This window comes from Cibotium barometz, chromosome 44 (assembly GCF_041138505.1).
Source record: "Cibotium barometz isolate CiBa-2024 chromosome 44, ASM4113850v1, whole genome shotgun sequence".
In the NCBI taxonomy this organism is placed as follows: Eukaryota; Viridiplantae; Streptophyta; class Polypodiopsida; order Cyatheales; family Cibotiaceae; genus Cibotium; species Cibotium barometz.
The window spans coordinates 459285-484973 of NC_141089.1; the positions used below are offsets into that span (position 1 = coordinate 459285).

The 25689-nt window shown below is 49.2% G+C and overlaps 1 protein-coding gene and 1 pseudogene across 2 annotated transcripts in view; one reads left to right on the forward strand and one right to left on the reverse strand.

The window, feature by feature from the left end:
- LCBK2 (Diacylglycerol kinase family protein) overlaps window positions 1–25689 on the reverse strand; it is a 146203-nt gene that overhangs the window by 82054 nt on the left and 38460 nt on the right. The gene's annotated exons all lie outside the window — the stretch shown is intronic.
- On the forward strand, window positions 21672–24551 carry LOC147612851 (uncharacterized; annotated as a pseudogene).

The window sequence follows — 25689 nt, forward strand, 5'->3', positions numbered from 1 at the left end:
TGTTGTGGTTCCGTCACCGGAGTCCCTCCCGAAGACGATCCTCCTCCCTTGTCTTTCTGGAGGACATCTGATTCAGCGCGTGGAGTATTCGGGCCTCCCCGGCCAGTGTTTCATATGTCGGGAGATGGGCCATCTCGCACGCGCCTGTCCCCGCAAGGGGGTTCATCCTTCACGCTATGCTGCCTCTGGACCCCCTGCAGGAGACCCGATAGGTGGCCATCCACCTCCGAGACCGGACATCCCTGGCTCGCCACAGCAAGCGCCACCATCGGACGAGCAGGCTCCGGCGGAGGACGCCGCGCAGACTCAGGAGGCTGGCGGCTGGCAGGAGGTTCGCCGGCGGAAACGCCCGGCCCGCAGGGACCGTCGCAAACGCCAGCAGGCAGCACAGGCTGGCGGACAGGCTGGTGGACAGGCGACTCCGGCTGGCATACAGGCACCTACCCGCATTTATGCTCCAGTCAGGGATAGGCGGCCTGTAGGTCCCACCCCGATGGACGAGGATTCAGACTCAGTGCCCGTTGTTGAGGCCGATGGTGGAGCCTCCCACGTGGAGACCCCACTCCCGCCTCCCCCCGCGGGGGGCCCCGCCCCCTCCTTGGAGCAGTTTCCTGAGGATCCCCGGCCGCACTCTGCGACCCCCGGCTCCCCTCCCCCCCACCCGGAGAGCACTCTTTCCTCCCCCCCCTCTCCCCCCCCCGCCCCCCCCCCTCCCACCTCCCCCGGCGGCCCCCCCTGACACCTATCCTCTGGCAGATGCCTTTCCATCCTCCCCTCGCTCTCCCCCCTCCTCGCCGCGAGCCCCCATCCCTCCTTCGGCCTCTCCAGGATACTTCGCCAGACCACCCACTGCCCCGGGGCAGCGCAGCTGGGTAGGCCAGAGTTCAGTCCAGCGGCTGTTTCACCGCCACTCCAGGCCGGTGGAGATGGCGATCCTAGCTTCGCCCGCCACAGAGTTCTCTCCAGCCTCCCCTGGTGGGGGGCCCCCGCGAGTGATGGGGCTACCAGTGGATTACAGTTTTTTTAGGTGCCTCCAGCTGGATGCTCGCCCATTCGAGACACTGGTCGCGCCCTTGCGAGTTTGCGTGGTGTGCCATCCCTCTCGTTCTCCTTCAGTGGTGAGCAGCATGGTGGCCTTCTCCTTTCCTCTCAGCGTTGCCCCAGACACAGCATGGGATTGCAACACTGTAGAGGAAGTTCCGCGTGACCAGATACTGAGTTTTCTCACCACTTCAGTGACTTGGGGCTCACGGACTTATTGCAGACCCGACTACACTCAGCCCGCATGAGCCTGTTTGGTATAGGAGATTGGCGGGTGGATCCGGTCCACACATCAGTTGAGGCGGTGCTACTGATTCTCCTCCATGCCGCCCCGAGGGTGCAGCCTACCTTTAGATATTTATATGCAGAGGATTGGTCTCACGCCTATGCTCTGGACAGGGCGAAGGCGGAGTGGGGCTGGACACAGACACAGGTCACCCTCTTTCTGGAGAGACTCCGCACCCGGACAGACAGTGACTATTCTCCCTCCAAGCCGGCGCCCAAGACTCACAGAGTGGAGGGCAGATCATCCGGGCCGGCTGAGAGGGGTGAGCCAGTGGCGGCTACTTCACTTGCCACAGTTCATCCATGAGGATCCTCTCATGGAACATCCACGGTCTCGGTGGACATCGCTGCTACATTGGTCGGGGCAGACTTCGCCAGGAGATCCAGAGGGCTCTCGTTGCAGGACCCATAGATATCCTTTTCATCCAGGAGCACCACCTTTCTGCCGGGCGTACCCGCACCTGCGGGAAGATCTTGCCAGGCAGGAGTCACACTTTTTGGTCCCCGGCATATGGCCCCCAGGGGAACCAGGGCGGAGTATGCATCTCAGTCAGCGAGCAGCTTCTATCCGAGGTTGTGGACTCTGGCACTCTGGTTCAGGGTCGAGCGCAGTGGATCATCCTTCGGGTTGGGGAAGACCGCATTGGCTTCCTCAACTTCTACGCCCCTAACGGGGCGTCCGGGAGAGCCGAGTTCTGGAGCACCATTAGGCAGTCCCTCCCCTTGGAAGACCACTGGTGCCTAGGAGGGGATTGCAACATGCTGGAGGACGCAGAGGACAGGATGGGGGGCAGCCAGGAGACCATTCATGGGCCAGAGCTCGCTGCCTGGGAGGAGCTAGTGCTACAGGTGAGAGGCCAGGATCCGTGGACTCTCCCGGAGTTTGGCAAGTTGCAGGGGAGTCTATCTTTCACGCGCTCGGATAGACGGGCCACAGGAGTTAACCTTTCCCGCATCGACAGATTCTACATTGATGAGTGGGCTTGTGATAGAGGCGGCACTGTGGGCATACTTGCAGGCTCCTCTTTTTCAGACCACTTCCCAGTGCTTCTCCAGATTGAGGACCCTACGAGAGGAGAGCGGGGCCAGAGCGTCCGGATTCCAGATTGTCTCATAGAGTAGCCTGAGATCGCGCTCAGAGTTGAGCAGGTCTGGCAGGAGCTGCAGTTCAGGAGAGGTTCGGCAGCCAGTGATCTTGCCAGTGGCTTGCAGGAGATCAGTCGGATGCTCAGACTGGCTGCCTTGGACCGTCTGGAGGCCTTCAGGGAGCAGGAGAGGAGCCTACGGAGGAGTCTAGCGTCCCTCCAGAGACTCCAGGAGAGAGATCCTCTGAGCCCTTGGATCTCAGAGCAGATGGAGACAGCTCGCACTGAGATCAGATCCATCGAGGAGAGGCGGGTGGAGTTCCGATTCCATGCTCGGGCTTCTTTTTGGACTCAGGCTGGAGACAAAGTGACTCGGGATTTCTTTGAGGCGACTGGGCCTCGCTTCAGACGAGAGGGTCTCAGGCGGCTTCGTCAGGCTGATGGCCAGGTTGTGGTGGATCCCCCCAGGGTTCGGGCGATAGCCACAGATTTTTACAGGGATCTTCTCTCTGTTGAGCCAGCAGACGACAGGGTGAGAGAGGCTAGGGAGGCAGTCTGGAGCTTCACGAGACCGGTTGTGCCGGCCCATTTGCAGCACTCCCTTCTCTCCCCCTTCTCGGATACGGAACTGGAGGAGGCTCTTCAGGCATTACCTCGGGGCAAATGCCTAGGAGAGGACGGTCTCTCAGTGGCCTTCTTCCAGAGGTACTGGAGCCTCCTTCATAGGGGCTTCAGATTGGCATTCCAGGAGATTATGGAGACGGGAGTCATGCCGGACAGCATGGCAGAGGGGTTGATTCACTTGATCCCCAAAGAGGGAGGAGACAGACTCGAGATTAGACAGTGGAGACCGATCACCTTGCTAGGCACGGCCTACAAGGTCCTAGCTAAGGCGATCAGTAGGCGGCTTCAGCCTCACCTTCCGGACATCATCCACTCCACGCAGACAGGCTTCATCCAGGATAGGAGCATTCTGGATAACATTTTCTCTTTCTGGGAGGCTACGGCTTTGGCTAGATTTCGGCAGGAGGATCTGGCGGTGCTCCTTCTCGACTTCGAGAAGGCATATGATCGGGTGGACTGGGCCTTCTTGGAAGGCACTATGGAGAGGATGGGCTTCCCCCCTCAGTGGATCCGTGGGGTCTCTGCACTCTACACTTCGGCTCATAGCCAAGTGCTGATACAAGGCGTGTGCGGAGAGCGGTTCCAGCTCTCGCGCTCGGTGCAGCAGGGGTGCCCCTTGGCGCCCTTTCTTTTTCTTTTTGTGGCGGAGGCCATGAGCACCTTCTTGACGGCACAGGATACAGGTTTGAGGGGCCTCCAGCTTCCCATCCGCACCTCGGAGGAGCTCCTAGACTCGGAGTTTGCGGATGACACTGCTGTCTATCTTCAGGGAGGTGAGGAGAACCTCCGCCGCTTCGCCTCAGCCATGGACAGGTTTTGCAGAGCCTCGGGCGCTTTGATCAACTGGCACAAGTCGTGTGGGCTGTGGGTCAGTTCTATGCCCCCCCCGACTTGGAGGCCAGTTGATGGTTTTCAGTGGCTGCCCCCCGGCACTACAGTGCGATATTTGGGCTGCTATGTGGGCATTGATATATCTCCGGAGCAGCAGATAGCCCCCCTTCTTCTGAGCATTCGGAAGAAGCTTCTGTATTGGAGTACCGCTCGTTTATCTCTGGCTAGCCGAGTAGTTGTGGCCAACCAGGTTTTGCTCGCTACCATGTGGTACATCACTTCTTGCTGGGCCTTCTCTCGGGCGTGCATTGGCCAGGTGCAGAGGCTCATCAGGAACTTTCTTTGGTCCAGAGGCGACGGGCGACCCGCCAGGGCCAAGGTGGCATGGGCTGTGATCACTCAGCCGAGGGAGAGAGGCGGCTTGGGCATTGTAGATCCTATTTGCCAAAGCCGAGCTTTGCTTGGCAAGCTGGTAGTTCGTGGTCTCCTGCCAGGCGTTGAGCCGTGGAAGGAGTTTCTTGTTTCCAGGATGCTCAGCCGCACTCCTTCTCTTAGCGGCCCCTGGACCCCCAGCATCAGGTGGATCTTTACGGAGCAGCGATCCAGAGGAGTGGGCCTTGGCTTCGAGGAGCGTTTTGCAGCCAGCCTTCTGAGGGCCTGGGCGCATCTGAGGCCGTCACTCTTCCAGACTCCCCCGGGCACCGATGAGGAGCGCCTGAGGCAGCCATTGATCTGGAACCCCTTGATTCGACTTCCCAGTGGCCATATGGTTGGCTCGCGGTCTCACGTGTCGTGGGGCCCGTTGAGCTCCGGCCCGGCCCAGTCCCTAGACGACTGGATATGTTTTCAGCAGCTGCCTTCCGAGGCTCAGGAGAGGAGACTCAGTGGGATGAGGGGCAGAGAGTTGATGAGACAGGACATTGAGGCGGCCATCCCCCGGGAGTGGCGGACCCCAGTACAGGACCCTCCACCTCCACAGTGGATGGGTGTCTTTACTCGGCATGAGATCCTTCTAGCGGTCTGCGGCACAGCGGAGAGAGTCGCCCCACTCACTTTCGAGGTGGGAGAGGGTGGCCAGCTTCAGAGGACACGACTAGATTTGGATGGGCTCCAGGGTTGTATTCTTCAGAGGGTTCGGGTGGTCGGCTTTCATCAGAGATAGTGGCATGTAGACCCCTCACCGGCCTCGATAGGGGAGGACTGTTCTTGGAGACTCTGGGCTTGGGACAGCAAGCCTCTTATTCGCCTTCAGTGGGACCCAGGTGAGTGGTTTTGGCGAGATCCCTACTCGGCCCCTACCAGCCCTGCCATCCCCTTTTTTCAGTACACAGCGAGGCTGGGGCGGCGGATTCAGAGACACAGGATAGCGAGCACCCCGGCATCGGCCGAGCATTGGCGGCGACAGGGGCTCTCCCCTGCCTTTCTTAGGGACTTCTGGCAGCGCCTTTGGGCCAGCTTCCGGCTCCAGAAGGTGACGCTTTTTCTCTGGCTCACAGCGCATAGAGGATTGGCTGTGGGGGCTTGGCTAGCTTTTGGCAGACACCCAGCGTCCTGCCCTCGGTGCGGCCATGCACAGGAGTCACAGCGGCACTGCTTATGGGATTGCCCACAGGCACAGCAGGTCTGGCAGCGCGCTCTCAGGATGGTTTTTGCAGGCTCACCAGGTGAGATGTTGGTGACGTGGGGTGCGGTGGCTTGGGCCACGGACAGCGGCCCTGCACTTGGATATGAGGACGTTCCTGGCAGTGTGACCATCCAGGTCTCTGACAGGGCGATGGCGGTGGTTCCGACGCCAGACCTCTCTTCGGCAGCCTCTCAGGAGGGGGTCGGGCAGAGATGGGAGATGATCAGCAGCATGACGGCCTGGCACATATGGAGAGCCCGATGCAGGGAGGCCATTGACCACCAGGCGACTCCACCGGCGGAGGTCATACAGGCCCTCTGGGTGGACATCATTCACACCTTGAGAGGACACTGGGGGAAACTCCAGGGCGACTCAGATCGCATGAGAGGGCGCCGCAAGGCTTTCCTCCGCACTTGGCAGCCTGGCCCTTTCCTCACCGCAAGGGACGAGGATGTCACTTGGCACTATAGGCCGCCAGTTTGGCTTTTCTCACCTCCCTCATGTATTACTAGGTAGCCCCCTCCAGAGAGCGGCCAGCCACGGGGGGGAGCTCAGGTGTTCATTGTGTTTTTTATCCCTCCTTGCGAGGTGAGCTTTGTAGCCATATGGCGTTTTCTCATTAACTAATAGAAGGATCGTTTTTCCCAAAAAAAAATGGCCATAAATTGTCCGGACTTCATTAATTTTGGTCCAACCAAATGCGAACGCATTATAAGTTGTCCGGCCACTTATTAATGAGTGTGGACCTGCAAACCAATAAACTTTAGTAGTAAATGAAATAAGCTGTAAATTGAGTGTGGACGCACTTACCACCTGCAAAACCCATAAGCCCACAGTTTTAGGCCCAAACAGGAGTGCACACACGTGTCCACAAGGTGCCCGGGCGTCCCCGGTCCCTCGGACTTCACAAGCCAAAATAACAAGCATTGTCCAGGCAGCAAGACAATGTCACACAAAGTAAAATAAAGTTATGGCATGCATCATTTATGCATTGTGCACATGTAAACTTGGAGAACCACCTATCATCATTCTTGTACTTGAAAATATTCCGCCTACCATCATAACACACCATGTGTGCATGGCCGGAATCCACACGGGCACCGCCCGAAAGTCCACAAATGTCCTGCCATGTCCTTGGACTCATATGCATCCACTCATATGATCCATACACATGCCCAGGTATAATACATACATGCATCCGCATGTTTCTAGGCCTCACACGCATCCGCATGTCCCTAGAATATAGGGGTTTGTGACAGCATCTCATATATGCAGTAGATTCTATAGCTCCTTTTCTTGCACACCTGTTTAACAGGGCACTAGCAGAGGATTTGCCTGCGGAGTGGACGATGCACACCATTATGCCGATTCACAAAACAGGGGATATGCTCGATCCGAGCAACTACAAGACGGTTATGGTTGGCCACGTGCTGGCCAAACTCTATGGTGCAGTGCTGGAGCAAGAGCTGAGCTTATATGCTGAGCGAGCAGGTTTACACTCATCAGGGCAGGCAGGCTTCAGGAGAGCTTTCTCTACCACTGACCATGTATTCACTTTGAGATGTATGATTGATCAGGCCAGAGTGAGGAAGAGAAAGCTCTATTGCTGCTTTGTGGATTTCCGCAAAGGCATTTGACACAGTACCACGAGAGAGGCTCTTTCAGCGCCTGCAGTCTCTTAGCATACCAGCAGATATGACATGGGGCATCTATGCATTGTATGAGCAGGCTTTTGGGCGAGTCAGATGTCCAGGAGGTATGTCCGAGACTATTGCTAGCACCATTGGTGTGAAGCAAGGATGCCCACTTTCCCCCACGCTATTTGGGTTATACATTGATGAGGTGGCTGACTTCATTACACGGGGAGGCGGAGATGGAGTTAATTTAGCAGGTACCCCAGTACATATTATGCTCTATGCTGATGATATTGGTGAACCTTTGGAAAACCAAGGTTATGGTCTTTCATACATCGAGACAAGGCAGGAGTCAGCTGACATTCACTCTCGCAGGATGCCAGGTGGAGGTGGTGACATCATACGTGTACCTAGGGGTTACCTTTTCTACAGCAGCAGAAGCCACACGCTTCACCATGGGTTCAGCACAGCCAGAGCTAGATTGACATGGGGATATGCAGCATTGGCTATGCTAGAGAGACAGTGCCACCAGGCGCATTTTCAGGAGCCCCGAACGAAGGGGTGGCTATTTGACACATTAGTCACACGGGCATTCATGTACGGAGCAGCAGTATGGGCGCCAGGCCTTGCTACCCATTGGTGGACACAGATAGAGAGACCACAGGCCCTCATGATGGCACGCATGATACGCAGCAAACCGTTAGTACCTCATGACATTATCCGAGCAGAATTTGCTGCGCCTCCTATGATGGTAGAGGCCATATTCCAGACTATATGCCTGCTAGACAGATTCAGAGAGATGCCACAGGACAGATTGTCATAAAGAGCTTTTGAGGCATCTAGACAGCTGGCTGAGGCAGGAGACAGAGGATCATGGTATGCACAGGTCACACATTAGTTCTCACAACATGGCCTAGACATGGATCATCTACCACCATTCCAGTATGACAGGGATGCACCACATATCCATCTCTCTCATAGTGAGAGGATTTGAATATTGAGACAGGATCTATGGCAGCTCTATACACGAGAGACATGGATATCGCCTACACAGCCTCTTCCACCCCGAAGATGCTATACTACAAAGATCACTTCATGAGTATCACTGATGATGGATTTATAGAGAGGCCTAGATACATGGAGGGCTTCTTACCACACGGCTCCCGAGTGGCTATTGGTCAGCTTAGAGTTTCATCACACCGATTGGAGATTGAGACTGGCAGAGCAGCACGGATCCCCCGAGAGGAGAGGGTATGCAGATTGTGCAGAGAGGAGGTGGAGAGTGAGGAGCATTATGTATGCAGATGCAGAGCATATACAACCATCAGAGAGAGATATCCCATTTTATTCAGAGAGCCACATTCCCTACGCCGGATCTTTGAGGCAACAAACCAGTGCATACTGGGGAGATTCATTCTAGACATACAGCGCCACAGAGAGACATTATTACAGGCTTTGACAGCTCCAGAGGGGGGGACGACAGACACAGATTACTACATTTTTTCAGAGATCCATCCCCCTCCCAACCCCTACACGGCAGGGAATTACTCTCCAGAGAGCAGAGACACTTAGAGCCCGCAAGAGATAGAGGACACCTGGCTTTTGGACACCACGCCTATACCAGAGAGAGATGACAGAGATCAGAGCTCAGTTTCACAGAGAGGATGCAGAGCGACTGGCTCGCTTCAGAGCACACCCAGGCATGTTCTTTAGAGAGCTGTGGACACCCCCTTCACTGATGTATACCATTTTATACCCCCAATATGGTACAGGATGGAGCTAGCTAGGTTGCATATCATGATTGTATACTCCATGCATATAACTTTGCATTCTCCTAGTAGTAGAGCTCCATCCCCTTCACCACTCATTGTACTTATTGCACACCCAGATTCAGCTTTTTAGTTCAGTACTTTTTCTTTTTGTTGGGATGACAGAGGATACCTCATACAAGTACTCCGATTTGTCTCATAGGCCGAGTTCGGTCTTTTGGAAGACGTTAATAAAATCTTTCTTTCTTTCTTTCTTTCTCTCTCTCTCTTACAAGGATGCAAATAGAACACAGGAAAACATGCATGCCGAGAGTCCTACAGGCCCAGAAAGAGGGCAAGAGAGCACTCTATCGCGATGGCTGTGTCATCATCGATGGCAAGGCCACCGATTAGCGCCAAGCAACCTATCGGACATCAGCTATGGAGGATCCAGATTCACAGATACACATAGTAGTTTGGAACTGCAACGGAGCACTTTGGACACATCCTGGGAGGACGGAGGAGGTCATGGAGGGACGGGACATCATACTACTTACGAAGACGCACCAGAGCCCAGAGAGGGGGCTATCCAAAGTAGAGGGCTATCAGTGGGAGTTTACATACCGGGGGACCACACGGCAGAGCACATCGAGAGGATCTGGAGGTATAGCGGTACTCTTCAAGTGAGAGCTACAAGAGCGTCTACACGTGGTAGCACGTGACCAGGAGGCTAGATACATGTGGATTAGACTACAGCTCTCAACAGACAGGGTGTTATACATTGCTCTATGCTGCTTCTCTCCTAGAGGATCGAGATATGCCATGACAGAAGAGGATGAGAGTAGAGGCGAGGAGGAGGACACAGGGCCGTTGGGAGAGTCACCATATGCGGCCCTTTCAGATGAGATCATACACTACTCCAACCTGGGGGAAGTCCTCCTTATGGGGAACTTCAATGCACCGACACAGAGCCGACACAGAGCCGACTGTCACCAGGAGGTGAAACTTTTTGCAGTTGTTTTCCTTATTTACATTTCTTTATAAATATATATAGTTTTCTTTTCTTTCTCTTTGGTTGCTGTTGTTTTTCCCCCGGGATCTCTTGGAAGGGCTTGGGCCATTGCAATGTCAGAATGGGTCAGCCAGTGGGACTTTGGACCAGTGGTTGGCTAAGCCTGAGAACTGCACTGAAAGATGAATGACAGTGTCCAAGACATGGGCACTGAAAGATGAATGACAGTGTCCAGGACATGGGCACTGAAAGATGAAGGACAGTGTCTAGGACATGGCCACTGAATGAGGGTATAGGCCAGTTTACATTAGTAAGTGGCCGTCATCGAAATGTGAATGTATCTTGAATTCTAAGCAAATTCTGAAGTGACCATAGTGGTCAAAGATGGTCAGGAGACCAAAAGGAATGCAGATGACATCATCCCTAAAATTTAGGGAACTGCTATTTTTGGCAGTGTCGGAATTGAAATCAGTTTGTGCGGAATGTCAAGGGGACCAAAAGCTGACAAAGGACTGTTGTGAGAATGTGAACCAGTCAGGAGATTTTTAGCCTGGAAGATTGCATGTGGAAAAGGCTTAAAAATGTGCCAAGTGTCAAATTTTGGTACATTTTCCTCATTGAGAAGAGGGAAGCGTGGGAAATTGGGAGAGGAGGCTCAATTTGCAGCCATCGTGGTGTTTTGTTGCAAAAAAAAACCAGCATTCGTGGTGCATTCCCTTGCCCTAACTCAGGAATTGAGGGTTGAGCTTGCTCCCCACAGCCTCTCTCTCTCTTTCTCTCTCTTGTAGACTATGGAAATGCTCTCATCAGATAAAATCAGGTACAATTGTGTGAATTTCATGCTTAAATGCAAAGGCTAGTTGCCTCCTTGAACAGGAACAGGTGTAGTTGGTTCCTACACCAAAGCAGGGACAGAAGAGGGTAATAACCTCTTTAAAACAATGCTGTTTCAGCACTGTTTAGGTGCTGTTTTTGGGCTGTTATGTTGCCCGGTTGATGCCAAAATGCAGTAGGACTTTGCTAAAGTCCTCCAGGACAGTACAAGGGTTATTTTGGGCTGAAAACAGAGCTGAAAACAGGCCTGTGCAGAAAATTACAGCAAGCTGAATTGTGATGTTTTGGACTCCATTGGGTAGCTTGATGCCTATGGAAGTGTGCTTGTCAGTTGGGACTCATTCTGAGATGTTATGCAACAGTTTTAGTGCAGTTATGCTGGCAAATTTCTCCTAGAATTTGTAAAACTCAGCCGATGCAAGTAGAGTGCTTTGTTGCACTTGTGCTTTGTAATTTCCAACCTTTTAACAATAAAGAAATACCGCAAGGGGCGCCGGACTTCGGGGCCAATGTGTTGTTGAGCGAGGGAGCGAGGATTCTGTGAATGTGTGTCTCAGTAAGTCCAGGTTATTGTGAATGAACTACCGCTTTATGTGTCCATAGACCGGTTCCATGGTTTCATTGCCGGGATAGGGTCCTCTTTTCTGCAAGAGCCCGGACACGGATTGGATTGGGTGAACAGGAGACACACATAGTGAGGTACAACTGATTACAGGTGAGAAAGAGTACGGTCTCTTTCTTTGGATACAGGTTCCCTTAAACTTTCAGTTGACAGTATGACAGACAAAGGGAAAGGCAAGCTCCCTGCCGAAGAGAGTTCCTCTTCTACTCGCAGACAGCATATAGAGGTGACAGGTGCCCAGTTGTCAGCCTCTGCTCGGATGGAGCCAGTAGTACAGCCAGTCTTGTTAGAGGAAGAACAGGAACAAGAGGATTTATTTCATGCGCAGCTCCTGAGCATGGTTGGTACCTTTGAACAGTTGGTGAAGAATCCCAGGATGAAGAGGTATTTGCAGTCAAGGACAGGGGATTCCCAGGCTGAATCATCTCAGCATGCAGTTGACAGGGCACAGGAACAAATGCCAAGGATGCCACAGCATGTAGAGCAGACACCAGCAGTGGCAGCTGATCCAGTGCAGCATGTTACACAGGCACAGGTACATGCATTTAATGGCCAAGAAAGTAATGTGCAAAGGGTCATGCCGACCATTCCTCCATTCGTTGCTTTCCAGCCTGGTTATTTTGGTGGTGGGTCTGTTTTCCAGGCCATGGCTAGGCCGCCCACAGTTTTGCCAGGACTAATGTCAAGAGGGTCACCAAGAATGATGCCTATGGAAGCTGTGAACCCTCTTTATGCCAATATAGGTGTGCAGCCCGGATTTCAAACTTATTTTAGTCCAGTTTTGGGGCCCGCAGCACCTGTCAGTGTGGCTGAATTTTCTCAACCTAGTGGACAAAGAGCAGTAAGGACTGATGCAGAAAAGGTGCAAAAGGATTACAAAGAAGGAGGTCAAGCAGTAAAGTTTGAGACTTTCAGTGGGATGCAGGACAAATTGAAAGCGCTGACTTTTATTCAGCAGTTTGATGCAGCATACACTGGGGGTAACTTTACAGAGTCTTCTAAGGTGCGGAAGGCTGCTACTTTCTTGAAAGGTAATGCATTGCAGTGGTGGACCTCACTCTTGATGCAAGGACAAGCACCTGCTACATGGGTTCAGTTTAAGCAGCAGTTCTCTTTTGCCTGGCTTACAAATACTTTTGAAGTAGATGTTATGACAGCATGGCACAAACTTGATGCAGCTAACTGTGTAAATTTGGAAGAGTATAATAAGAAGTTTTGGGATGCACTCTTGCCAGTAACTTCCTACGGAACAGTGCCATTGTCAGAGCAAATAGAGAAGTATTGCTGTGGTTTGCCCAAAGAAATCAGGGATTATTGCATTAAGACCAATGTTTCTAATATGACTCAGCTCATTGAGAATGCAAACATGGCTAATGCATTGATACAGGGAGGTTCACGTGGCTTTAAGAGCACAGTGAACAAGGAACCTCAGGGCAAACAGGAACCACTTGTGAAGAGGGATTTCCCACCTAGACCATTCTATAGAAAGAAGCCATTTGAGAAGAAGACTTGGCAGTCACAACCTCAGAAAAGTGTTGGTCAAGGCAAAGGACAGAAGAGGCCACTATATGGCAAGTCATTTGAAGAGAGAAAGGCATTGATGCAAGCAGGGAAATGTTTCATCTGTGAACAGAAAGGGCATATGGCTGCAAAATGTCCACAACAGCCACCAAAAGATGCCGAGGATAAAGAAGGGCCACTCAAGAAGAAGACAATGCCGAGTGCAGGATTGGTACCTGACATGGTTGGTGACCAGCCATGTGATAATGCTACAGAATTGTGCAGAGCATGGGGTAAAATCAGAGATGCTACAGTGCTGATTTTCTTTGACCCTGGTGCTCGAGCCAACTTTATTTCATCGGCATTGGCAGCCAAGTTGGGAATTCGTGCTGAAGAGATGGGACCAGTTGGACAGGCTGATTTGGCATGCCCTGGGCATTCAGTTCCTGTCACTCCTATACTTGGCAAACTTCGTATGCATATACAGAGTTATGTGGACACAGAGGAGTTTCTTACCATGCCCTTGGAAGGATGTGATGTCTTGTTGGGAATTCCATGGTGTCATAGGAAACATGCAGTGTTGGATGCTTTCAACAGGAAAATCACAATTGTACATAGGGACAAGACTCATGTTTTGGATGTGAAGCTGAAAGGAGAGTCTGTCCCAGTTATTTCTGCTTCTGCTATAACTTCAGTAATGAAAAATCATCTTTCTGCGTACTTGGTTTTTGCAAAGCAAGTGAATGAAGTTGAAACTGATTTGTCTACACTAGACGAAGATAGAAAAGCTTTCTTGGATATGTTCAAAGATTGTTTTTCAGAATCTTTACCAGGAGAGTTGCCCCCTGAGAGGCCAGAGGATCATGCCATAGATCTTATTCCAGGGTCTACTCCGCCCAATAGGCCACCGTACAGGGTTAGTGCAGCCCAGCAGAAAGAGATTATGACACAGGTTAATGAGCTGTTAGAGAAGGGACTAATTCAGCCCAGTAGTTCCCCGTTTTGTTCACCTGTGTTACTAGTACAGAAGAAAGACGGTTCATGGCGAATGTGTATTGACTACAGAGCCTTGAACAAGAACACGATCAAGAATAGATTTCCGATTCCGCGCATAGATGATATTCTTGATCGTTTGCAAGGAGCAGAAATGTTTAGCAGGATAGATTTGAAGAGTGGGTACCATCAGATTAGAATCAGACCTGAGGATGTGCACAAGACCGCATTTCGCACTACATTTGGTCTCTATGAGTTCTTAGTCATGCCCTTTGGATTGACAAATGCTCCTGCCACATTTAACAGAATGATGGACAGAATTTTCCGTCCTTACAGAAGCTTTGTGGGCACATTCTTTGATGACATGATAGTCTATTCAAAGAGTGAAGAGGAGCACAGAGACCATCTGACAGCAGTTTTTAATGAGCTGAAACACAACAGATTGCTCATTAATGGCAAGAAGAGTGAATTCTTTCTGAAAGAAATTCACTTCCTTGGGCACATTGTATCAAAGGATGGTGTCACAATGGATCCTGCTAAGATTGAAGCAATCGTTTCATGGCCAGATTTACAGACTGTGCATGATGTTCGCAGTTTTCTTGGCCTATGCTCTTACTACCGTAGATTTGTAAGGCATTTTGCAGAGATTGCTTCACCGTTACATGCGCTTGAAAAGAAGGCCATTAAATGGCAATGGACAGATAAAGAGAAATCAGCATTTAGATGCCTGAAACAGAAAATGACTACAGATCCTGTGTTGACATTGCCAGATTTGTCTAAATCATTTGTTGTGCAGTGTGATGCATGTGGGAACAGCATTGGTGCTGTTTTGATGCAGAATGGCCGAGTCGTGGCATATGAGAGTAGAATACTCTCTGACACTGAGAAAAACTATCAGATTTATGAGAAAGAGCTACTAGCTGTGATCCATGCACTTACCAGTTGGAAACACTATTTGCTTGGTGCTGATTTTGTTGTGCAAACAGATCATCAGACGCTCAGATACTTTCTCACACAGGCAAAGCTGTCAGAGAAACACATGCGCTGGGCAAATTTTCTGTCAATGTTCCATTTTCAGATAGTGCATGTGGAAGGCAAGAAGAATGTGGTTGCAGATGCATTGTCTCGCAAACCACAAGTGTTAGCTGTTTCTATTTCTTATCACCAGGAATTGGATGATATGAAAGAGCAGTATGCCAGTGATGAAGATTTTTCCAGAATCTATGAACAGCTAATGAATAATCAACATCATGATCACTATGTTTTGAAAGACGGCTTTCTCATGATGCATGGAAAGCTATGTGTCACTAAGGAGTTAAGGCCGAAGGTAATGCTAGAAAGTCATGCTCCACCATATGCTGGACATCGAGGCATTGATGCTACAGTGAAAGCGGTTGAGACTTTCTTTTATTGGCCAGCTTTGAGACGTGATCTTGATGCTTATGTCAGATCTTGCCTAGTATGTCAGAAGGTCAAGTTTGATAGACAGAAGGCACCTGGGTTATTGCAACCACTGCCTATTCCAGAGAGACCATGGGAAAGTATTGCCATGGACTTCATTTTTGATCTTCCAAGGACAACGACAGGGAATGATGGAATCTGGACTATAATATGTAGATTCAGTAAGCAGGCACATTTCATTCCTGTTAGAAAGAAGATAAAGCCAGAGCACATGGTTAAGATTTTCATGCAGAATATCTTTAAATACCATGGTATGCCACAGTCTATCGTCAGTGACAGAGACCCAAGGATGACTAGCTTGTTTTGGAAAGCATTGTTTGAGAATATGGGCACGACCTTGAAATTCTCATCTTCTTTTCATCCTCAAACTGATGGGCAGTCTGAAGAGGCTAACTCTACTGTCTTGGATCTGCTGAAATGTTATGTGTCAGAACATAAGGCAACTTGGGAACATTATTTGCCATTAGTAGAGTATGCTTATAACAATACAGTGCACTCCTCTACTGGTAAGGCACCTTTTGAAATTGTTGAAGGTGGCAAGAAAGTACCTCCCATTCTGCAGACAAAGGATAAGATATTTGAAGCAGATCGGTATATTGAGGGATGGCAAGAAGCATATAAGAAGGTCAAATATGCCTTGGAAAAGTCACAAGCTAAGCAGAAAAGAGCTGCTGACATGCATCGTCGAGAACTCTTGTTTAAAGAGAATGACTGGGTCTTATTGCGCTTTGAAAAGGCACGACTGAGAAAAAGAAAGGGCAAGGAACGTCTGTTTCCTAAGCTGAGTATGCGATATTATGGTCCTTTCCAAGTCTCAGAGAAGATAAGTGATGTAGCATACAGGCTGAAATTGCCAGAAACCTCGAAGATACATAATGCATTTCATGTGAGCCTTTTGAGGCCTTTTATTGGCAACGTGCCAGAAGATATAGTGCCAGAGGAACAGCCTGAAGTGGAGGAATTGGATGAAATTCTGGTTCCTGAGCAGATTCTGGCCCATAAAGACAGAAAACTGAAAGGACAAGTTGCAAGAAGGTACTTGGTGAAATTCAGAAATTATTCACCAATGGATGCTAAATGGATAGATGAGGTTGAACTGGCTGATTCACCTCAGTTGATGCAACTTTACAAGGAAGCCTTCCTGTTAGAACCTGCAATGGTTTAATATGCTTTTTGAACCTGAATTCTAAATGACCTGTACATTTGTATTATATGTTTGGCAATGTACAGTTTTGACGTTTGTTGTCAATGACTTAATCAATGAATGAACTTTCAGTGCTTTGAAGTTGTATCTGTTACGCTTCAAATGAATGATTTACATGTTGTGACACTAATAGTACAAGATATATGCTATCACCCTGTGTTGCATCCGAAAACATGTATTTGAAAGGCTTGAACCTGCGATGGCACAAATGGTAGTGGGGAATTCCTATCATCGCCCCGTGTCATCCGTTGGCAAGAGATACATGCGATGACACTAATCACCTGGGGAATCTGGTGATCGTCCTGTGTCATCCGTTTGCATGTGGACTTGCAATCGAGGTCGCTTGCTTCTTTCAAGAGGGGGGTATGTCACCAAGAGGTGAAACTTTTTGCAGTTGTTTTCCTTATTTACATTTCTTTATAAATATATATAGTTTTCTTTTCTTTCTCTTTGGTTGCTATTGTTTTTCCCCCGGGATCTCTTGGAAGGGCTTGGGCCATTGCAATGTCAGAATGGGTCAGCCAGTGGGACTTTGGACCAGTGGTTGGCTAAGCCTGAGAACTGCACTGAAAGATGAATGACAGTGTCCAGGACATGGGCACTGAAAGATGAATGACAGTGTCCAGGACATGGGCACTGAAAGATGAAGGACAGTGTCTAGGACATGGCCACTGAATGAGGGTATAGGCCAGTTTACATTAGTAAGTGGCCGTCATCGAAATGTGAATGTATCTTGAATTCTAAGCAAATTCTGAAGTGACCATAGTGGTCAAAGATGGTCAGGAGACCAAAAGGAATGCAGATGACATCATCCCTAAAATTTAGGGAACTGCTATTTTTGGCAGTGTCGGAATTGAAATCAGTTTGTGCGGAATGTCAAGGGGACCAAAAGCTGACAAAGGACTGTTGTGAGAATGTGAACCAGTCAGGAGATTTTTAGCCTGGAAGATTGCATGTGGAAAAGGCTTAAAAATGTGCCAAGTGTCAAATTTTGGTACATTTTCCTCATTGAGAAGAGGGAAGCGTGGGAAATTGGGAGAGGAGGCTCAATTTGCAGCCATCGTGAATTCTCGAACTGATCGTTTGCAAATCGAGTGTTTTGTTGCAAAAAAAAACCAGCATTCGTGGTGCATTCCCTTGCCCTAACTCAGGAATTGAGGGTTGAGCTTGCTCCCCACAGCCTCTCTCTCTCTTTCTCTCTCTTGCAGACTATGGAAATGCTCTCATCAGATAAAATCAGGTACAATTGTGTGAATTTCATGCTTAAATGCAAAGGCTAGTTGCCTCCTTGAACAGGAACAGGTGTAGTTGGTTCCTACACCAAAGCAGGGACAGAAGAGGGTAATAACCTCTTTAAAACAATGCTGTTTCAGCACTGTTTAGGTGCTGTTTTTGGGCTGTTATGTTGCCCGGTTGATGCCAAAATGCAGTAGGACTTTGCTAAAGTCCTCCAGGACAGTACAAGGGTTATTTTGGGCTGAAAACAGAGCTGAAAACAGGCCTGTGCAGAAAATTACAGCAAGCTGAATTGTGATGTTTTGGACTCCATTGGGTAGCTTGATGCCTATGGAAGTGTGCTTGTCAGTTGGGACTCATTCTGAGATGTTATGCAACAGTTTTAGTGCAGTTATGCTGGCAAATTTCTCCTAGAATTTGTAAAACTCAGCCGATGCAAGTAGAGTGCTTTGTTGCACTTGTGCTTTGTAATTTCCAACCTTTTAACAATAAAGAAATACCGCAAGGGGCGCCGGACTTCGGGGCCAATGTGTTGTTGAGCGAGGGAGCGAGGATTCTGTGAATGTGTGTCTCAGTAAGTCCAGGTTATTGTGAATGAACTACCGCTTTATGTGTCCATAGACCGGTTCCACCGACAGTGCAACATTTATGATTTCGAGCGCCCCAAGGTGATGCACACACTAGAGGTGGAGGACACCGGAGCCTGCAAGGTGCCAGAGGACATGGGGCCGGATAACACCAGATATGGTAATCACTTACTTAAGCTGGGAGCGCGACACCATCTCGTTATTTATAACGGGATGAGACAGTGGCAGGATTTAGGAGCACTGACATGCTTTCCACGATCGGGGGGGGGGGGGGGGGGGGGTTAGCACAGTGGACTACATCATGCGATCCATGGAGACCACACAGGCAGTGACATCTTTCACCATCCCCCCCTGTCCTATTGGTGCGGATCACACGTACCTCTTACTGTCACTAGCGAGCTCCACACCAGCACCCACACAGCCCACACAGGCATCGCATACAACCTTCTACTTCACCCATGACTTGGCAGACATATATGAGCATCATGTATATGACGGGCTATTCCAGATGGATCCCCTGTCACCTCTAGACACACTCACCACCCAGCGATCATCTCTACTACATACGGCTGCCACCCGCAGCTTCCCCCATTATACACACATTGCACATACAGATAGAGCTGGGAGCATGCCCCAGAATCGGTGGTATGATGATGAGTGCAGAGACCTATATAGACACCTCCGTGCCCAGAGAGCACTGGGGACCATCACACAGAGACAGGCAAGCCGACAGATGAGGATCCTCACACGCCGTAAGAGGCGTGCATATGAGGAGGCACAGTACTGGGATATATACCACCTACTCATGAGCAGAGATGCAGCCACTGCATGGCACAGGATGAGAGAGCCTCGCCCTCGTACCCCGATTGAGGATCCACACCTGGCACACATATGTAAAGAGCCTCTACCATATCCCTCAGTAGCCGCCCATACCACAGCCACAAGAATCCCGCCCTAGCACCTCTACTTTCTTTACCGCCTCGATGGTAGAGAGAGCTATCCGCCGGTTACAGCATGGGAGATCGGCTGACCACACAGGTATATAGAGTGAGCATCTTATTTATGCAGCTGACACACTGGGACCCTTTGTTGCTCACCTCTTTAATAGGGCACTAGTGGAGAGCCTACCAGCTGAGTGGACTATGCACACCATCGTGCCTCTCCACAAAGCGGGAGACATGCAAGACCCCAGCAACTACAGGACGATCATGATTGGTCATACATTGGCCAAACTTTATGGCGCAGTGCTTGAGGCAGAGTTGAGCTCATATGCAGAGGAGGAGGGACTGCGAGCACCAGGGCAGGCTGGATTCCGACGAGCTTTCTCCACTATTGACCATATATTCACTCTGAGATGTCTGATTGACCAGGCTAGGGCACGGGAGAAGAGATTATACTACTGCTTTGTGGATTTCCGCAAAGCATTTGACACAGTGCCACGAGAGAGACTCTTCCAGTGTCACGATTGTGACTTAGTTCATTATACAGTCTCCTCATGGTTACAGATATGGAAGAGACATGATTACAGAGGACCCCTACACTCAGAAGGTCACGACTATTCGCTCTAGAGACATGCCTCTTCATCAAGAGCCACACTCCTTCGACGACTGGTCACATCCCTTCACTCTAGGGTTGCAACTCTTCACCAATGGTTGCAGCTATTCATCCAAAGGATGTGTCTCTTCGCCTAGAGTCATGACTATTGGTCATGGGATGTGTCTTTTCATTCGTGTCTCTTGGACTCCTATATAAGGAGCATGTTGTATCACAATTTCAATCAATCAATCAAACATCTGTGTTCAAGTTTACTTTCAAGTTTCAGTCTTAAATACACAGATAAGTGAATGAAATACTAAGTAATAACAGTAATCCTCACAGTGGTATCAGAGCATCTTTTTTCCCGGGCCTACGGTTGTGAGCCTCTCACCCTCTCCGCTCTACTCCCCTACCCGGCGTTGTATGGAAGCAGAAGAAAGATGGAACCTGCATCTACGAGTATGAGGTAACCTAAACCTTCTTTCTCAATTCACATATAGAAGACAGATGCACAGATGTGTGTGTGGCGTACCCGGTGAGTGTGCAGAGATTTCCTGCTAGTAGCCCTTCGTGAGCCTCTTCTTCGGGTTGTGCCCTTTCGTGCTTGGGTTTGCACCCCTTCACACGAACGATGGCACCAAGAGTTGGCACCTCTTCGCATGGCACCCCTTCGCTGCTGAATTTGGAAGCACCCCCCCTCTCTTCGCCTTGTTTGCTGCCAGCGTGCCGGTTGTGAGCCCCTTAATACTGCCGGTGGCACACAGTTCGAAGAGGCGCACCCTTCAGTCCGACATCAACCAACCCTTCGAAACGGCGCACCTCCTCGCATCCAGTCAGCAACGTGTACAGCCCTTCGAAGCGTCGCAAGTCGGCGAATCGTCAACTTTATAAAAAAAAAACTAAACGTTTTGCATTAAGGCTTATACACTCAAACCTTTTTTTAATCCACGTGGCTTCCTACAGCCACGTGAGCAGTCGGGCGCCAGCACCCAACGGCCGCCCGTGCAAGGCCATCCGCCGCCGCCGACCAGCGCAAGGACACCCTGCAGACCAACGCGTTTTTTTAAAATAAAAAAATAAAAAAATATACAAAAGCAAATGGGGCCAGCGCAACGGATTCATCCGCCGGCCAGCCCCTTCGCTTCTCTTGCACGTAGTTCCATCTACGGTGTGCTCCTCTCCCACGCTGCCACGCCAGGGACTTCTCTGGCACACACTCCCCTTCTCAACCAGGTGTCCAATGGAACCCAACAGCAATCAGCCCGTGCCTTACATCTCGTACATAGACGAGGTCCCGGAGGCCATATTGCCCGAAAATCCTCGCGAGACACCCACACCGGAGCCCGCCCCATTACCCGAACCTGTTGCAGAACCTGTTCCGGCTCCAGTTCATGTACCAGGTCCCCTGGACTTTTTATTATACATCAGTCACCGCCACGCCACTCAGTTCCAAGCGTGGGTGATCTGGCATATTTACTTGACGTGTCCAGCACACCATCTTGCTCATTACGAGTTTATTTTGGGACGGTACCCACACCTTGCATATTTCCTGGACGAGTGCCGTGTGGATGCAGTGAACCGGATCATCTCGCTCCAGCCCTTGGTTCGAGTATACAGCGAGCTCATTGTGCCAGATTACACTCCCTTAACCCCTGCAGAGACACCTCCTCTCGACGAGGTGGAAGACTTCGAGCCTTCGGAGTTAGGCTCCGACTTCTTAGCAGAACTGGGAGACGATTCACTGTCACTCTCTCCTCCAGCAGTACCACATATTTCACCAGCTTCTCCGCGCTACTCCCTCTAGCAGATCCAATATGCCATCTATCTCAGAGGAAGAGGGCCAGCAACAAGACGAGCAAATGCAGGCCATCACATTATTACGCGAGCAGATGGAGACACTTCAGCAGACTTTTTCGACAAGTCTCTCTACCATCAACAGACGGCTCGACCAGTTGCAGCGGCCCCATCCAGCGCGCACACCAGCCAGTGATCCACAACCATCTCCTTCAGAGACTTTGGTAGCAGAAAATGAAGATGAACCAGATCCAACTGCCGAGGTAAACAATGCAGAACTTCAACTTCTTTATAAAATATTAACTGCTGCACAAAAAAAGAAACTCGATGTCAAACTGCCTGTCCCTTATAATGGTCGCCGCGACAAGCGCGTGCTTGACCAATGGATATTCAAAATGGAGGTATATTTGACCAATACCGATTTGGTCGAAAGCAAGAAGGTTGCTTTAGCCAGTTCCCTACTCAAGGATACAGCACTTCTATGGTGGCAACGACGTGTTGCAGATGGTAAACACACTCCTACTTGGGATAAATTCCGGCGCGCCCTCCGCAAGGCCTTTGAACCTGCCAGTGCGGACTACCATGCCCGGTCTGCTCTCCGCTGCTTGAGGCAAACAGGATCCTCAGCCGCATATATCACAGAGTTCCAACGTTTAACTCTGGAAATTGAGAGCCTCAGCCCCGCTGACAAGCTACACAGCTTCATCGATGGGCTTGAACCCAATTTACAGGAAGATGTGCAGAAGTTTAACCCTCTCACCATAGATGCTGCTATTGCCTACGTAGAGCGCCTTGGAGATCTACGATGACAACCCAGGACATCCTTCTTTGGCAATCGGTCCTCAAACAGTGCTCGTTTCTCCCAGCCCAATCGCAGAGGAAATTTTTCTCAACCTGAGTCTCAATATTCCCAATCCTCTGGTCAGCAATCTATTCGGCAACAGCCCTTTCGGCCTAGATTTTCAGGTCAGCCAGCAGCTTCCCAAACAGGATCCTCTTCCAACAACAACAATCGAAATCGAGGACGCAACTGGCAAGGTCGCCGACCCAATAATCGCCGCAATTTTCGCCGCGATACTTCAGCAGCAGGTCAGCAAGCCTCTACATCGGCACCTTCTACCTCTCAAGCCAATCCTCCAGGTCTTTGCACAATTTGCCATGGACCACACAGGTGGTATGAGTGCCCAAAGCGTAATTCTCGCCAGAATTCCAACATGGAATGTTTCCCAGAAGGTGAACATGGACATCATCATCCTTCTACGCCAGAAAAAGGCAAGCAGGTGGTTCATGCAGTGCGAGTTTCTAAAGTTGTCAGTGCTTTAATGCTGAATGCCCACAACCATACTTCAGTGCCTGTTAACCTTTCCAATCAAGTTTTGAGCTTATTGGGATTTATTGGCCAGCATCCTATCAATGTTCTTGTTGATAGTGGATGTTCGACTAATTTTGTGGGAACTACTCTCGTCAGCAAGTTACGATTACCTACTCAGCAGAGTGCGGAAGTTTTCCAAGTGGAACTTGCAGATGGTTCTTTCTTGCATTGCAGCAAACGGATTCAGCAGTTGCATTTTCAGATTCAGGACTATCAGGATCAGCTGAATTTCTCTATTATGCCTTTGTCACACTATGACATGATCCTTGGACAGTCTTGGTTATATGAGTATGATCCTTTGATCAGCTTTCGAGATCATTCCATTCGACTTTATCATAACCATCAAGAAATGGAATTACGAGGTCTGTTTAATTCTAAGCCGATTACTGTGGTTTCTGCTATGCAAGTCAAACGCTTAGTGCGTAAACGCGACAGCACTTCTGTCTTAGTTATGTTGCGAGAAGCAGAAGACAATACAGTTAACCAATCGGAATCCTCGCCATCAGATATTTCTTATTTACAGCAACCCTTCTTTCAACCTTATAAGGATTTATTTCCTGACGAGCTGCCAACGACATTGCCTCCTCGACGTTCGGTAGATCATACGATTGATCTAATCCCTGGACAACCACCGCCAATTCGAGCTCCTTATCGAGTTTCTTATTCAGAATCTCAAGAAATTCACAGACAATTGGCAGAGTTGTTGGATAAAGGTCATATACGTCCAAGCAAAAGTCCTTTTGGTGCTCCAGTTTTATTGGTTAAGAAGAAGGATGGATCTATGCGACTTTGCATTGATTATCGTGCCCTTAATAAGCAGACAATCAAGAATAAGTTTCCCTTGCCTCGCATCGATGAGCTCTTTGATCAGTTGCTTGGTGCCAAGGTATTTTCGAAGATTGATCTGAAGTCAGGCTATCATCAAATCAGGATTCGAATTGGAGATGAGTATAAGACAGCTTTCAGAACAAAGTGTGGACATTATGAATTTTTGGTCATTCCTTTTGGGTTAACCAATGCCCCAGCTACTTTCATGACTTTGATGAATGACATCTTTGGTCCTTACTTGGATAAGTTTGTCATCGTTTATTTGGATGACATTTTGGTCTTCAGTAAGACTTTAGCAGATCACAAGCAGCATTTGCAGATTGTCTTCGACGTACTCCGTACGAATGTCTTGTACATCAACAAGAAGAAGAGTCAGTTTTTCAAAGATCATGTGGAATATCTTGGCCATATCATCTCTGGACGTGGTATTGCAGTTGATCCTAAGAAGATAGAGGTCATTGTTGATTGGCCTTTGCCACTTACAATTTCAGATGTGCGATCTTTCTTGGGATTAGCAAATTTTTACCACACCAAGGTTCACAAGTTCTCAGATATTGCAGCTCCTTTGACGGCCCTTACAAAGTTAGATAAATTGCAATGGTCACTTGAAGCTGGAAAGTCCTTTAATGATCTTAAGCATGCGTTGACAACTACGCCTGTTTTGGCTATTGCGGATCCAACTCACCGTTTGACGTCATGACCGATGCTTCGGATAGAGCATCTAGAGGCGTTCTTATGCAGAATGATCGTGTTATTGCTTTTGATAGTCATAAATTTTCGGCTATTCAAATGCGATATCCCGTTTATGACAAGGAATTTTTGGCAATTGTTCATGCTTATAGAACATGGAAGCATTATCTTCTTGGTGCAGATTCAGTGGTTAAGACAGATCATCAGTCTTTGACTTACATCTTTACTCAGCCAGTGATGAATCCTCGTCAAGGACGATGGGTTGAATTTTTGGCAAATTTTCACATGGCAATACTCTATGTTCCTGGATTACAGAATGTGGTAGCAGATGCTTTGAGCCGCATGCCTCGAGCTACAAACTTTGCTATCTCAAATGTGGAGATGGAGATTCCTGCGTGTTTTAAGCATGAGTATTTGACAGATAGAGACTTTGGAGATGTCTTTCGAGCTCTCAAATCTCTTCATCCTACTGTTGCAGAAATGAATATGTTTGCCGCATATACAATTACAGATGATTTACTTTATTACTTAGATCGCATTTGTGTTCCTCACAATGCATCTTTGCGGAAACTCCTTATTCAAGAGCATCATGAAGTACCCTTTGCAGCTCATCCTGGAATTAACAAGACATATCGTCTGTTATCAGCAACATACTTTTGGCCTCAGATGCAACAGGATATTATTAAGTATGTTAAAGCTTGTCACTCTTGTCAAATTATGAAAGCTTCACGACAACTTCCTCAAGGATTGCTTCAGCCTTTGCCAGTCCCTCAGGAAAGATGGGAAAGCATAAGCATGGATTTCATCACTACTTTGCCGCGTTCGCAGAAAGGCAATGCTCAAATTTTAGTAGTGGTTGATCGGTTTTCCAAAATGGCACATTTTATTCCTTGCAAGAAGACAGTTTCTGCTCCAGATCTTGCAGCGTTGTTCGTACAGCATATTTTCAGAATCCATGGATTGCCAAGATCTATTGTTTCTGACAGAGATCCGAAGTTTACTGGACATTTTTGGACTTCCTTATTCAAATCCCTTGGTACAAATCTCTTGTTCAGTTCTGCCTATCATCCTCAGACAGATGGACAGACAGAAAGAGTAAATCAAATTTTGGAAGAAATGCTTAGACATTATATTCAGACAAGATTAGC